Raw genomic sequence first — 17,884 nt, forward strand, 5'->3', positions numbered from 1 at the left:
ATAATTCACAGGGATGGAAAATGCAGACTATAGTAAATAATATTGTAATACCTTTGTATGGTGACAGATGGTAACTGTGATGATGGTGGTGAGCATTTCATAATGTATACGATTGTTGAATCACTGCTGTACACCTGAAACTAATATAATATTGGAGGTCAACTATCTTCAATAAAAAATAAAACATTTTGCTGCATCATTTATTTGCATTTTTATTAAATAATACTTTTATAAAGCTATTTTCACCACATAAATTCAATGTTATTAATTAGATGAAAATTAGATTACATAATAAAAGAATCAAAGAAAAAATCTGAATTTACTAATATAGTATAAAAACAGGATAAAACAACCTCTTAGATATAAAATATTTGTATCTATACACACATATAAAACATTTAAATCTACATGTATAGAGCACATGATACAAATGAAATACATATAATTTCCCATATCAAATATAGACTTAACATTAAAATTTTAATAAATAACATCAATGTATAATATAATGCTATATGATAAAATATTTGACATGTGACACTACTTTCAGAATGTAGGAAAAACCCTGGGTTACTGATCAAAATAAAAACTTAAAATTTCTCCTTCTAGATAACAAAACATGTTATTTAAAAAGTTATCTCAATAAAAAATATACAACATAAAGACCAAAAGAGTTTGTGTCTCCCATCTGATGTGATTGCTGAAGTGAAATGATTGGCCAGAAAGTAATACTTGATACTTGCTAGAGATTTTATTCTTTTCTTCAGCAAATCATCTGGCTTATCATCAAATGACATCAGTTCTTATGGAGGCCATTTGATTTGGTTAGTCCCCACATATTTATATGGTGACACCCACCACTGAGTCAGATGTACATAACCAATTTAAATAAAGAATGGTCAAATCACTGGTGATATTTCAACTATAAGTTATCTTGGGAAATTCGCACACTCCTTAAGAATAGAGAAAAAGTTGCTAGATTCCTTTGTAACGAATACTTCCAATTAATACAATTGGGCATTGAAATTGATATTTTAATAGCTTAGGCACTAATTAACTTGTGATTAGCTTCAGTTAAGATCGAGGAATCAAGAAAATAACTTTATGATGATGTTTAAAAGGTTAATTCTAGTTTTTTTCTTCTATTAGAGACAAATATTGGAAATATTCCCTATTCCAGAAGTTATTAGAAAAAATATAACCTGCATAGTCATATATTTGATAGAGATTTTATTCTTTTCATTTCTAAACATATATTTTTTTCTGATCAAATTTAGACAGTTCTTTTCCTTGTTCTTGAATACCAAGGTGATTACTTTTTTAATCCCTGAAAATATATTTTCAGTTATTATTATACTCTTCTGTTTTATATATTCAGAGAATAACAGCAATCATTAAGGCTCAGTTTGATTTGGTTTTCTGTCATAAGTGTCAGGTATAAAAAATACTTTACAGCATAGCTATAAATTGCATCAATATGATTAAAGTAGCAGTTGTTTTTGTTATAAATAGTATTCTGTAGCAGCTCACCAGCTCTGCAAATGACATTTACTCTACTAAAGTAATAAAAAGAATAATCATGAGGTGGAAAATTTACATCTCATAAGAAAAAAGGTAAATTTTAAATTAATTTAGTGTTGAAACTTTCTATCTTCTTTTTTTTCCCCATTAAAAATGTATTTGCTATAACAGAGGTTGCTATCTAAGAGATTAGTATTCAAAAAGTACCTCTGTGCTTACTTGGCTGTCTCAGCACTTTAGTACTAAAGTTAAAAATAAAAAGTAATAAAAACCAAATGAGATTTTTCCATAGATGCAGCTGGTCACTATTACGGGGAACCATAGTATGTATAAGCAGTATTGTTCACAAAGTATATCTGGCTCTGGACATTTTTTTTACAAATATTCCCACTCCTCAATATCTGATGATTTGCTGATCTGTAAATCAGTCAGGTTTAGTATTATAGATAACAGTGTTAGAAATTTTTCCCTGTTATTGAAAGAGTCCTAGATAGATTGAAATTGAGTTTATCTAGAAAAAAAGAAAAGAAAAAAATCTGGTCTTGGGGTTTAGAATCTTTGTTTACTTGTTGATGATGTTTTATTTCTGCAATGCAGAATATTGCACGTACAATGCTGATTCCACCTACACCGAGACAAGAATTGCATTTAATTGGAAGTCATTCTCTCCAAAATTATTTTTAACCTTAGGTTAACAGTTTCATATACACTACTTGCTGGAGGGTATATCTTAGTTGACTGATTAGATTACATTTCCTAGATACACCTTGGAAGTTACTGAACATTTAACCCTCTGGTGTTTAAATTATTTTGCAGAATAATGGACTATAAATAAGTATAGCTATTCTTATGTTATATGCCATAAAAGAAAACTAGCAAACTGAGCACATTTCCTGCATATATACTCAGAACAAAAGTGATCTAAGATTTCCTCAAAGTTTTTGTATAGAATTTGTATTTAAAAATGAAAATGGGGTCGGAAAAGTATGAGGCATTATAGAATAATGAGCCAAAGATACTTTTGGAACACTAATATACATCTTGGAGATAGATGATAGATAGATAATAGATAGATAGAAAGAATGCTATTTACAAAGTCAATGGAAGGATTTTACTTCCAGAAAGATGGAAGAAACATACTTTTTAATATTTCTCTTATTAAATACAACTAAAATCCCTGAACATTACATATAAAACCTATCTAAAAAGACTTTGAAAGGGAGAGAGAAGACAGACTGGCTAGGAATCTTGCAACCCAAGAGAAGACACAAGGGTGAGTTCTTAGCTTTTGTTTTTGCCACATGATTCTCACCTTTGGTACTGAAGAAGCCAGAAATCAGAAATGCCAATAGGAGCAAATAACTCTTTAAAATTCCTGCTGTCTTTTTTTAAAGGACAAGGAAAGGGACAGGCTCAGACAACAGAAAACTTTTAGAAAACTGTTAGACTGAAGACAAACAGCACAGTAGAAAGGCGAGATTTCCACCCCTTACAAAGCTATAATGCAGTGCCCCAATCCACCCTCACCCATGCCCCCAGGTGTGGTGTGAACTAAAGAGAACGGAAAGATATAGAAAGCAGTGAGAGAAAAACAAAACCTCATCAATGAGGGAAAAACAATTCAAATGAAAGTGAATTTCTCATTATAAACCACGGAAACCAGAAGGAAGTGATACATCACTGTTTAAACCTATAAGGAAAAGAACTGACAACCAAGAATCCTATATCAAGTTAAAATATACCTCAGGAATAAAAAGGAAATCAAGATATTTTCAGATAAAAAGAAACTATGGGAATTTGTGGTCAGCAAACTCACCCACAGAGAACAGTTAAGAGGAAACTTGAAACACCAGGAGAGAATAAAGAATAGGGAAAAGTAAAGGTAAAGGTAAATCCAATAGATTTTCCTTCTTTTGAGTTTTCTAAATTTTGTTTGATGGTTGAATAAAAAATTATAGCAATGTCTGTTGTGGTTCTAAACATATGTGGAGGCAATATTGAAGACAGTTATAAACAAAGAAGAGTAAAGACATAAAAAGAGACACAAGGTTTTTACACTTCACTAAAACTCTAAAATAATAGCAACAGTCAATTCTAATATAATGTATGTATACATACATTGTGTCTGATATAATGTAATACTTAAAGGAAGCCCTAGGAAAACCATAAAAACAAAATTCTACAAAGTAATAAAGGAACCCACAGGAAAGCAGGGAGAAGAACATAGAAGGACCAAATACCCATAAACAATGGAGAAAACTAGCAGAAAACAAAACAAAACAAAATTTAAGTGGCATGCAGGCATACCTCATTTTATTGTGTTTCACAGATACTGCATTTTTTACAAATTGAGGGTTGGCAGCAATCCTATGTTGAGCAAGTCTATGAATACCATTTATCCAACCAGATTTGCTCATTTTGTGTCTCTATGTCACATTTTGGTAATTCTCACAATAGTTTAAACTTTTTCATTATTATAATTGTTATGGTGATCTGTGATCAGTCATCTTTGGTATTGCTATTGTAATTTTGGGGGGTGCCACAAACTGTGCCCATATAAGATGATGAACTTAGTAAATGTTGTGTGTGTTCTGACTGTCCCACTGGCTCGCCCATCTCTCTCTCTCTCCTCAGGTCTCTATTCCCTCAGACACAAAAATATTGAAATTAAGCCAGTTAATGGCCCTATAATGGCCTCAAGTGAAAGGAAGAGTCACACATTTCTTACTTTAAATCAAAAGCTAGAAATGATTAAGCTTAGTGAGGTAGGCTTGTCAAAAGCTGAAGTAGGCTGAAAGCTAGGTCCTTGCACCAAACAGCCAAGTTGTGAATGAAAAGGAAAAGTTCTGTAAGTAAATCAAAAGTGCTACTTTTAACACACGAATGATAAGAAACAAAACAGCATATTACTGACATGGGAAAGTTTGAGTGGTCTGGACAGAAGATCAAACCAGTCACAAAATTCCCTTAAAGCCAAAGCCTAATCCAGAGCAAGACCCTAACTCTCTTTATTGTTTTTTTCTTGGTCAGATGGTAACTACATATTTATTTATTTATTTTTAATTTTATTTTCTTATGTTATGTTAACCACCATACATTACATCATTAGTTTCTGATGTAGTATTCCATGATTCATTGTTTGTGCATAACACCCAGTGCTCCATTCAATACATGCCCTCTTTAATACCCATCACCAGGCTAACCCATCCGCCCACCCCCTCCCCTCTAGAACCCTCAGTTTGTTTCTTAGAGTCCATAGTCTCTCATGGTTCGTCTCCCCATCCGATTCCCCCCTTCATTTTTCCCTTCCTGCTATCTTCTTCTTCTTTTTTTTTTTTTTTTAACATATATTGTTTCAGAGGTACAGGTCTGTGATTCAATAGTCCTACACAATTCACAGTGCTCACCATAGCACATACCCTCCCCAATATCTATCACCCAGCCATCCTATCCCTCCCACCCCCCACCACTCCAGTAACCCTCAGTTTGTTTCCTGAGATTAAGAATTCCTCATATCAGTGAGATCATATGATACATGTCTTTCTCTGATTGACTTATTTCACTCAGCATAATACCCTCCAGTTCCATCCACGTCATTGCAAATGGCAAGATTTCATTCCTTTTGATGGCTGCATAATATTCCATTGTATGTATATACCACATCTTCTTTATCCATTCATCTGTCGATGGACATCTGGGCTCTTTTCATAGTTTGACTATTGTGGACATTGCTGCTATAAACATCAGGGTGCACGTACCCCTTCGGATCACTACATTTGTATCTTTCAGGTAAATACGAGGTAGTGCAATTTCTGGGTCATATGTTAGGTCTGTTTTCAACATTTTGAGGAACCTCCATACTGTTTTCCAGAGTGGCTGCACCAGCTTGCATTCCCACCAACAGTGTAGGAGGGTTCCCCTTTCTCTGCATCCTCGCCAACATCTGTCGTTTCCTGACTTGTTAATTTTAACCATTCTGACTGGTGTGAGGTGGTATCTCATTGAGGTTTTGATTTGGATTTCCCTGAAGCCAAGCGACGTTGAGCACTTTTTCATGTGTCGACCATTTGGATGTCTTTTTTGGAAAAATGTCTGTTCATGTCTTCTGCCCATTTCTTGATTGGATCATTTGTTCTTTGGGTGTTGAATATGATAAGTTCTTTATAGATTTTGGATACTAGCCCTTTATCTGCTATGTCATTTGCAAATATCTTCTCCCATTCTGTCGGTTGTCTTTTAGTTTTGTTGACTGTTTCTTTTGCTGTGCAAAAGTTTTTTATCCTGATGAAGTCCCAATGGTTCATTTTTGCCCTTGCTTCCCTTGCCTTTGGCGATGTTTCTAGGAAGAAGTTGCTGCAGCTGAGGTCGAAGAGGTAGCTGCCTGTGTTCTCCTCTAGGATTTTGATGGATTCACATTTAGGTCTTTCAACAATTTTGAGTCTATTTTTGTGTGTGGTGTAAGGAAATGGTCCAGTTTCATTCTTCTGCATGTGGCTGTCCAATTTTCCCAACACCATTTGTTGAAGAGACTGTCTTTTTTCCATTGGACATTCTTTCCTGCTTTGTCGAACATTAGTTGACCAAAGAGTTGAGGGTCCATTTCTGGGCTCTCTATTCTGTTCCATTGATCTATGTGTCTATTTTTGTGCTGGTACCATACTGTCTTGATGATGACAGCTTTGTAATAGAGCTTGAAGTCCAGAATTGTGATGCCACCAGCTTTGCTTTTCTTTTTCAACATTATTCTGGCTATGCGGGGTCTTTTCTGGTTCCATACAAATTTTAGGATTATTTGTTCCATTTCTTCGAAAAAAGTGGATGGTATTTTGATAGGGATTGCATTAGATGTGTAGATTGGTCTAGGTAGCATTGACATCTTCACAATATTTGTTCTTCCAATCCATGAGCATGGAACGTTTTTCCATTTCTTTGTGTCTTCCTCAATTTCTTTCATGAGTATTTTATAGTTTTCTGAGTACAGATTCTTTGCCTCGTTGGTTAGATTTATTCCTAGGTATCTTATGGTTTTGGGTACAATTGCAAATGGGATCAACTCCTTAATTTCTCTTTCTTCTGTCTTGTTGTTGGTGTATAGGAGTGCCACTGATTTTTGTGCATTGATTTTATATCCTGCCACTTTACTGAATTCCTGTATGAGTTCTAGCAGTTTTGGGGTGGAGTCTTTTGGATTTTCCACATAAAGTATCATATCATCTGCAAAGAGTAAGAGTTTGACTTCTTCTTTGTTGATTAGGATGCCTTTTATTTCTTTTTGTTGTCTGATTGCTGTGGCTAGGACTTCTAGTACTATGTTGAATAGCAGTGGTGATAGCAGACTTATCAAAAAGAAAAGAGAAAGGACCCAAATAAATAAAATCATGAAAGAGGAGAGATCACAACCAACACCAAAGAAATACAAACAATTATAAGAACATATTATGAGCAATTATATGCCAGCAAATTAGATAATCTGGAAGAAATGGATGCATTTCTAGAGATGTATAAACTACCAAAACTGAACCAGGAAGAAATAGAAAACCTGAACAGACTCATAACCACTAAGGAAATTGAAGCAGTAATCAAAAATCTCCCAACAAACAAGAGCTCAGGGCTAGATGGCTTCCCAGGGGAATTCTACCAAACATTTAAAGAGGAAGTAATACCTATTCTTCTGAAACTGTTCCAAAAAAAATAGAAATGGAAGGAATACTTCCAAACTCATTTTATGAGGCCAGCATTACCTTGATCCCAAAATCTGACAAAGACCCCATCAAAAAGGAGAATTACAGACCAATATCCCTGATGAACATGGATGCAAAAATTCTCACCAAAATACTAGCCAATAGGATCCAGCAGTATATTAAAAGGATTATTCACCACAACCAAGTGGGATTTATTCCTGGGCTGCAAGGTTGGTTCATCATCTGCAAATCAATCAATGCGATACAATACACAAAAAAAGAAAGAACAAGAACCATATGATCCTCTCGATAGATGCAGAAAAAGCATTTGACAAAGTACAGCATCCTTTCTTGATCAAAGCTCTTCAGTTTCATCCAGGCTTTGTTATTACACTTCTAGAGCATAGGCAGTGTAAATGTAGCATAATTCTTAAGAGCCCTAGGATTTTTAGAATAGTCAATGAGCATTGGCTTCAACTTAAAGTCACGAGCTGCATTAGCCCCTAACAAGAGAATCAGCCTGTTCTTTGAAGCTTTGAAGCCAGGCATTGACTCTTCTCTCTAGCTATCAAAGTCCTAGAAGTCATCTTCTTCCAAGAGAAGGCTTTTTTCACTTACATTAAAAATCTCTTGTTTTAATGTAGCTGCCTTCATTAATTATATTTAGATCTTCTGGATAATTTGTAGCAGCTTCTACATCAGCACTTGCTTCACCATGAACTTATGTGTTATGAAGATGACTTCTTTCTTTAAACTTCATGAACCAACTTCTGCTAGTTTCCACCTTTTCTTCTGCAACTTCCTCACTTCTCTCAGCCTTCATAGAATTAAAGAGAGTCTCTAACTGAAGCAAGTGCTGATGTAGAAGCTGCTACAAATTATCAAGAAGATCTAAATATAATTAATGAAGGCAGCTACATTAAAACAAGAGATTTTTAATGTAAGTGAAAAAAGCCTTCTCTTGGAAGAAGATGACTTCTAGGACTTTGATAGCTAGAGAGAAGAAGTCAATGCCTGGCTTCAAAGCTTCAAAGAACAGGCTGATTCTCTTGTTAGGGGCTAATGCAGCTCGTGACATTAAGTTGAAGCCAGTGCTCATTGACTATTCTAAAAATCCTAGGGCTCTTAAGAATTATGCTACATTTACACTGCCTATGCTCTAGAAGTGTAATAACAAAGCCTGTATGAAAGCACATCTGTTTACAACATGGTTTACTAAATATTTTAAGCCAACTGTTGAGACCTGTTGCTCAGAAAGAAAAATTCCTTTCAAAATATGACTGCTCAATGACAATATACTTGGCCATCCAAGAGCTCTGATGGAGAAATACAATTAGATTAATATTATTTTCATACTTGCTAACAAAAGATCTATTCCTCAGCCCATGGATCAAAAAGTAATTTCAAATTTCAAATCTTATTGTGGAAGAAATACAGTTGTCTCCCATAGATAATGTTTCCGCTGATGGATCTGGGCAAAGTACATTGAAAACCTTTTAGAGGGGATTCATAGGATCAGGTCAAAAATGGACATGAACAGGAGTTTGGAAGACATTGACTTCAACCCTCATGGATGCTTTGAGGGTTTCAAGACATCAGTGGAGGAAATAACTGCAGATGTGGTAGAAATAGCAAGAAATCTAGAAATGGAGCCTGAATATGTAAATGAATTGGTGCAATTTCATGATAAAACTTTAATGGATTGAGTAGTTACTTCTTATGGGTGAACAAAAAAGTGGCTTCTCGAGATGGATTCTATTCCCAGTGAAGATGCTGTGAAGATTTTTTAAAAAAGATTTTATTTATTTGAGAAAGAGAGAAAACACGAGTGGGGGGATGGGCAGAGGGACAAGCAGACTCCCTGCTGAGTGGGGAGCCTGTCATGGGGTTGGATTCCAAGACCCTGAGATCATGACCTGAGCTGAAGTCCGTTAAGTGCTCCAGTGCTGTGAAGATTTTTGAAAAAATAAAAATTTAGAATATTATGTAAACTTAGTTGGGAAAGCAATGGCAGTGTTCAAGATGATTGACTCCAATTTTGAAAGAAATTCTGTTGTAGGTAAAATGCTGTCAAACAGCATTGCCTGCTACAGAGAAATTGTTCATGAAAGGAAGTTAATTGATGGGCAAACTCCATTGTTGTTTTATTTTAGGACATTGCTACAGACACCCCAACTTTCAGTAATTACCACCTTGATCAGTCAGTAGCCATCACACGGAAGCAATACCCTCCACCAGCAAAAAGATTATGATTCACTGAAAGCTCAGTGTTCCCTCTCTCACTGTGTCTCTCTCTCTGTCAAATAAATAAATAAAATCTTTAAAAATTTTTAAAAATAAAAAAATAAAGTATTTTTAAATTAAGGTATACACATTTTTAGACATAATGCTATTACACACTTATTAGACTAGTAGAGTGTAAACATAACTTTTATACGCATTGGAAAACCAAAAATTTAATTTGACTCATTTTTATTATGGCCTTCACTTTATTGGTCATGGAATTGAATCTGCAATATCTCCAAAGTGCACCTGTGCTTAAGCTCTACTATACAATAATCACACTAAATGCAAATAGCCTAAATATGCCAATTAAAAGAGGGAGTGAAATTAGCAGAATGGATTTAAAACATGACCCACTCTGTACTGTTTACAAGAAATTCACTTCAAATATAACAAAATAGGTTGAAAGTAAAAGGATGGAAAAAGACATATCATGCAAACATTAATAAAAAGAAAGCAAAAATACCTACACTGATATCTCCTTGGAACAAAAAAATTACCCAATACAGAGAAGGACTTTATATAATGAGAAATGGGTCAATCCATCAAGAATACATTACTGTCCTAAATGTGCATATATCAAACAAACAACTAAGTTGCAAAATAAAGAAAAAAAATAGAAAAATACATAATTAAAGTAGATCAATACCTCAATTTTGGAATGGGAATTTCTATAACGATTATACTATGACATTCCTGTCATAATATTTTAAAAACAAATGACATGTTTTCTAGTTTTCAGACCCATAGATAGAGAGGAATTTTGCCCAAGGATGAATCATATCCAGAGTTTCACCCATATCCGATTTGAATTGTTTAGATGATCAGGGAGAAGGAGATTTAATACAAACAGTGGATAAGGCAATATGAAGATGAAACTGAAAGAGGTTTGCAGATAGTTTCAAAAATGGAGTGAAGTGCCCAGAAGACAAGGAATTACTGCAACCACCAGAAGCTGAAGGAGGCAAGCAACAGATTTTATTCCCAACAGCCCCCAGAAAGAGTGTGACACCTTGATATCAGTCCATTGAAACTGATTTCAGACTTCTGCTCTCTAAAACTATAAGAGAATAAGTTTCTGTTGTCTTAAGCCACCAAGTTTGTGGTTATTTGTTACAGAAGCCATAGGGAATTAATACAGACATCATCAACTAAGAGAATCTAATCAACATTTTTAGAACACCCCACCCAATAACAGAATAAGATTTCTTGCAGTTCCCATGGAACATGCACAAAGATGGATCATATCCTAAAACAAACCTCAATAAATTTAAAAGAAATTAAACCATACAGAATATGTTCATCATCCACAATGGCCCCAAACCAGAAATCAACAACATGATGATAATAGAGAAACCTCCAAATACCTGGAAACTAAACAACACGCTTCCAAATCATCCATGGGTCAAAAAAGAGGACTAATGGGTTATAAAAAATGCATTGAAATAAATGTCAAAAAATACAAAACACCAAAATTTATGAGACACAACTCAAAGAGTGTTGAGAATGAAAATTATGGCACTAAATGTATACATCCATAAAGAGAATGAGTCTCAAATCAGTAATTCTAAGATCTCACCTCAAGAACCTAGGAAAAGAAGAGCCAAAGAAACTCAAAGCAAGAAAAAGGAAGGAACAATAAAGAGCAGGAATCAATGAAATTAAAAAAAAAAAAACAATGAAATGAAGAGCTGCATTTTTTGAAAAGATCAATATAATAGGCAAACCTTTAAGAAATTGACAGAAAAAGGGAGAAGACAAATTATCAATATCAGGAATGAAACAGAGTGATAGCATTACAGATCCTGTAGACACCAAAATAATATTAAAAGAGTAATATGAACAACTCTACACACATAAATTATACAACTTAGATGAAATGGACCAAGTCCTCAAAAAGTACGAACTACCACTAATCTCCCACGTGATATAGATGACTTGAATAACCCTGTACCCTACTGAGGAAAACAAATTTGTGCTTAGTAAAACTTCAAAAAAAAATAAAATAGAAAAAAGAAAATTCCAGGCCCAGATGGCTTTACTAAGGAATTCTGCCAGATCATTAAAAAATTAAGACAAATACTACACAGTCACCTCTGTAAAATATAACAGAAAGGGGCACTTCCCAAATCATTTCATGAAGTTATTATTGCCCTGATACCAAAACGAGTCAAGCATAGTATGAAAAAAGAAAATCACAGATTAAAAAAAAAAATCACAGATTAATATATCTAATATAAATACAAAAATCCTTACAAAGTATTGGCAACTAAAATTCAATTATCCATTTATCTATCTATCATCTATCTATCATCGTCTATCTGTCTATATCATCTATCTATCTACCATCTATCATCTATCTATAGAATTATACAGCATGAAATCATGGGGTTGATTTCAGGGGTGCAAGACTGGTTTTATATTTCAAAAAATGTATTCCTTATATTGACAGGTTATAGAAGAAAAATTAGATAATCTTATCAATTTATGAAGAAAAAGTATTTGACAAAATTCAATACTGATCCAGGATAAAAGTTCCAGAAATATAGGAAAAGAGGAAAACTTCCTTTATTGATAAAGAATATTTACCAAAAACCTACAACTAACTTATTTAAGAGTGAAAAAAGGAATACTTTTTCCTGAGATTGAGAACCAAGCAAAGAAATCTGCTCTCACCACTTTTATTTAACATAGTGCTAGAATTGTAGGCAGTGCAATAAAGCAAGAAGAAATGAAACAGTCTCTATTTGTAGATGGCATGATTATTTACATAGAAAATCAAAATGAATTTATCAAAACGCCTTGGACTATTAAGAGTCGTGTAAGTTTACAGCATACAAGATAGCATATAAAACTCAACTGCATTCCTATATACCAGCAGTAAACACATAGATACTGAAATTAAAATTATGTCATTTATAATTGCTAAAAAAATAAGAAAATTAGGTGTAAGTCTAGCAAAACATGTATATAATTTGAATGTTGAAAACTATAAAACACTGATAAATAATCAAAGAATATTTAAATAAATGGAGATAAAGAGACTGTGTTCATGGATTAGAAGACTTATCATAGTAAAGATGTCAGTTCTCCCCATATTGATATACATGATTAATATAATTCTTTTAAAATTCCCAGCAAGAAATTTTGGAGATATAGAAAATATTATTCCAAACTTACATGGAAAGGCAGAAGAAACAGCATAGCTAACACAATATTTAAAAAGCCAAATAGACTGGGAGAATCAGTCTACTAATTTTAAGGCTAATTATATAGCTACAGTAATCAAATCTGTGTGGGTTTTCAGAGGAATAGACAGATACCTCGAGAATAGAATAGAGAATCCAGAAATAGACCCACACAAATATGCCCAAATTTAACAAAGTTGCAAAAACCAATTCAATGGAGGAAAGATGTTTTTTCAGTGAATGATTATAGAGCAGGAGGACATCCACATATAAGTCAGGGTCCCCTCCCCAACATTTTTGCCTAAGTCTCACATCTTATAAAAATATTAACTCAAATCATGGACATAAATGTAAAATATAAACCTGCACAACTTAAAAAAAAAGAAAAAAAATCTCCACAATTTTGGGCTGCCCAAAGTGTTCTTATATGTGACATTATCCATAAAAGGAAAAATTGATAAATTGGACTTCATCAAAATTAAGAACTTTTGCTCAATGAAAGGCCCTATTAAAAGATGATGAAAACACAAGCTATAGACTGGGAGAAAATATTTGCAAGCCACATAACCTATATAGAACATATAAAGAACTCTTAAAACATGATGATTAAAAAAAACAATCCATTTAGAAAATAGAAAATGGCATGAAGAGACATTTTACCAGAGAGAATACATAGATAACAAATAAAGAGATGTTCAATATCATTAGCTGTTAGGAAAATATGAGTTAAAACCTTATGATAGCACTACTCACTAATCACAATGGCTAAAATAAAAAGTATTGACAACACCAAATACTGGCTAGGAATACACAGAGACTGGATCATTCATAGATTGCTGGTGAGAATGTAAAATATTATAGCCACTCTGGAAATCAGTGGGGCAGTTCCTTATAAAACTAAACATCGCAAAATCTATAAGACCATGGAATTGCACCCTTAGTCATGTATCTCAGAGAAATGAAAACCTACATTAATACACACAAGAAACCATGAAAATGGATGTATAAAGTTGCTTTAGTTATCATCACACACACACAGACAAAGTGTCCTTCAACGAACGAATGGTTTAACAAACTATGTTTTATCCATACCATGGAATACTGTTCAACAATAAATAAGAACTGGGCACCTGGGTGGCTCAGTTGGTTAAGCGACTGCCTTCGGCTCAGGTCATGATCCTGGACTCCCGGGATTGAGTCCCGCATCAGGCTCCCTGCTCAGCAGGGAGTCTGCTTCTCCCTCTGACCCTCCTCCCTCTCATGCTCTCTGTCTCTCATTCTCTCTCTCTCAAATAAATAAATAAAATCTAAAAAAAATAAATAAAAAAATCTAAAAACAATAAAGAACTATTGATATATGCAGCAATATTGATTAATCTCTAGAGAATTATGCTAAGTAAAAAAAAAAAAAGCAAATCTCCAAGGGCTACAAACTATATGATCCTATGTATACATTCTTGAAATGATAATATTATAGAAACAGAAACAGTATTATAGGAATGCCAGGAGATAAAAGGATGTGGAGGCAGAAGGGAATTGAATGTGGTTATAAAAGAGCAATATGGAGGATCCTTATAGTGATGAAACTATTTTGCATCTTGGCTGACCGTATCAACATCAATATATACTGGTTGCATACGATTTTATAAGATGTTAAAAGTATTTTTAGAAGCCAATGGAATGTGGAATTGCAAGAAAGTATTCAAGTATATTGGTATGTTCATTATTAACTTGGGTTCTTTGAGATCTTTTGATTGTAAGACAAATATTTAGAGTTAATTCAGAATTCATTTTGTCACATAAAAGATGTTTCATTGAAGTCTACTTAATCATTGTCTTTTGTAACTGCTATTCAAAAGCTTAAATTATATAATTATCAAAACAGAAAAGCTAACTAAATATTAGAGGGGAATTAGATATTACCAATTTGGGGGTTGAGAGAAAATACTTTATGTTTCTCTACAATTAAGTCTCTTAGCAAATTTTACTAAAACTTGGGACTGGAACTAAAAGAGAAGCCTCAGAAGATAATTTATGACTAATGAGCTAGTGGGAATTCCAAAGAAATTTACCACTCCCCCAGAGGTATATGTTCACATTTTCAAAAGGGCATGAGACCCTAGAACCCTGTAGACATCCCTAGTTGTAAAGCTGGAGACTCTAGTTTTATGTCCATGCTGAAGAAATGATTTTTTTTTTAAGATTTTGAGTAATCTCTACACCCAATGTGAGGCTCAAACTCACAAATTCGAGATCAAGAGTAGCAAGCTTTACTGACTGAACCAGCCATGTGCCATCCCATTCACTGACGAAATTTACGTATATTACAAAGCATGAGGACCCAGGACTCTTTTCATTATATTTCTAAGGAGACAAAAGGCACAGATTCACTTTTGGATTGTTCTTTACCTACAATCCTGACCTGGTATATATCTGGTTCTCATCACATCACACTGGAAGGGGGAAATTATGGCACAGGAAAACTGGTGCATTATTTGCCATGAGTAAATAATAATGAGTTCTGTTTCAGAAACACTGTACTAGCATTTAGGAAAATATCAATAAATACAGATATTAAAAAACTTAACCTCAATTATCTGATTGCAACTAAATTTTATATTGGGCTTCAATTTGATTCTTATTTTTCTGGTAGCTAAAGTAAAATAAAGTTTTCCTAGTTAATAAAAAGAAAAAATAAATAAAATCTTACAGAGAAAATCATATGCAGACATATTTTTTCCCTTTGAATTAAACCAAGTTTGTGTTTATTTTGAATGAAAGCAATAATTCATCATGCAAATCCTTTTATGAGAAATATTGGATAATATTAAAGAAAAGTCTTTAAAGTTTTAAAATAGGCAGAGAAACAATAATATATGGACATTTAACTATGTGGAAGCATTTCAGAGCACTGATATTTAATACATTTTTGACTAAATTATAGGAAAATAAATTAGAAAACCTCAAAATAATATTTCAGTGTTCATTCCTAAATGAAAGCTTCTGTAAGACTTTTAAAAGATGAATTATCAGATATTCATGATTGAATTATTGATACATCTTCATAATAGATATGTACTATATACCATCTGAAAAAGTAACCTGATTTATATATCTCATATATTAGAAGTGAAGAAGGCAGGTATACACATATATATGTATATGCAAAGTTACGGAACAGACCATAAGATCACCACCACTTCTGACACTGCAAATTCAGCACTTGCCAAGATCATTCTTAGCTTTATTAATTCTCTGGAAGGGTTCACAGAACTCACTGAAAACTGTCATAATCACACATATAGTTTGTTACAGTGAAAGGATACAGATTAAAATCAGTCAAGGGAAGAGACCCATGGGCAAAGTCTAAAAGGTTCCAAACATGGAGTTTCCAATTGTCCTCTTCCTCCAGCAACCATGTGTGACAATATGCATGCAGTGTTGGCAACTAGGGAAGCTCACTCAAGACTTATGATGTCTACAGTCTTTATCCAGGGTCTGTTACATGGATATGATTTACTACCCACATAGCTAACCTCCCTCTCCAGCCCTCCAGTGGTCCAGCTGATACCATAAGACCAAGAACCCTTACCAGAAATCATGTTAGACGACCTAGTGTGTCCCAAGACCCCCAAGTAAACATTTTTATCAGGCAGGACATTCCAAGACTTAGTGATTATCCCCCTTTCCCCCCAAGGAGCTGAGAGCAAAGGCCTGACCTCTCCTTGGGCAGGGTTAAATTCTTTAGGACATAGTATGTATGAATTTTTATATATAAAATTCCTGTAAAACTTCAAGTTTCCCAAAGATCTGGGCCATATAGTATGCAGACTCTACCTTTGATATTCAATAAATTTAGGACCAATGTTACCAATAGCCTGCTTTAATAACTGAAAAGAAGATTTACACTTTTCTGTGAAATTGAGACCATGCGTTTCAATATTACTCAACTGATGGGACTTAGAACCCAGATAATCTTTATCAGCCTAACTTAGGTGTTTATTTCAGTAAATGCTTGCCAAGAAAATAAGTCCACATACCAATAAATAACTACAATTTGTTTCAGCAAATTCTTGAAAAGCAATTTATCTAGGCAAATAGTTTTCTCATCTGGGCAACAGTTGCCCTGTTGGGCAATAAATTACACACAAAACAAAACTGCTTTTCAAAAAATAGATTGCTCACTAAGACCCTTTTCTTCCTATGTTCACCGATGCTAAACTTATAAATTAAATTATTCATCTGAAAAATAAGTTAGAATTAAAAAAAACAAAATCCCAAATATCCAATGGTCTGCACTTTAACTGGTATGAGAAAGCTTCCAAATAGATTCAGATTGCAAAATTATTTTAACTGTGCCACCAAGGCAAAGAAAAAGTATGTGAACTTAACTCTATTTCACATTCCCCAAACAATAAATTGAACCTAATGGTTTTTATCCCAACATATCCCTTTCCTTATCCTATATGTTTCCATTGTTCTCTGCCTCTACCTTTCTATCTGATCTAATTTAACTACCATGCTGACCACCCAGAAGAAACTTCCAATGCTTAATTGCCTGTTAAAGTTGAGCCGTAATTAGAATAAAGCAAGTCCCTTAAAGCTTATTTTAAGACCTCGTCCTAGTAATAGGTGAGAGCTATTGTTAAAATTCTAAAACCCAAAAAGATAAACAGAAATTTATACAAGAATTTAGAGTACTTCTAAGAATGAAACTCACATGTACATAATGGATGGCAAATGAAGAAAAGGAAGATCCTAAGACTGACTTAAGAGACCTCATTTTGCATAGGGAACTAGAGTGGTTTCAAAAAGCTGAAAATGCTTGATAATATCTTTGGAAACTCTCTCATGAAAATAGATTATATTTTAATACAGTCCTGCAAGCAAAGAGAAGACAATCCTTAGATGACTTCAGGAATAGGTTAATCCTTTTATGCACCAATTAGGTGTAAATTCTCAAACAGATATGTACAATCTTTGTCTTCATGTTTTAAGTATTTAGTATTTAGTATTAAGCCAGAAATAGAGAAATTAAACTTCTGCAAACCTGTAACAGGAAATTATCCTATTGCCAGACTTCCAACTACATTCTGAACGTTTAGAGTAAAAGTGGAATTAGACCCAGGAAAAACTTCTGCTGATAGCCTTACAAACAAACAAACAAAAATAGCTGGTTCCTTCCAGTCATTACATACCAGCAAAGAGTCT

Source organism: Halichoerus grypus, chromosome 1 (genome assembly GCF_964656455.1).
Source record: "Halichoerus grypus chromosome 1, mHalGry1.hap1.1, whole genome shotgun sequence".
NCBI classification, from domain to species: domain Eukaryota; kingdom Metazoa; phylum Chordata; class Mammalia; order Carnivora; family Phocidae; genus Halichoerus; species Halichoerus grypus.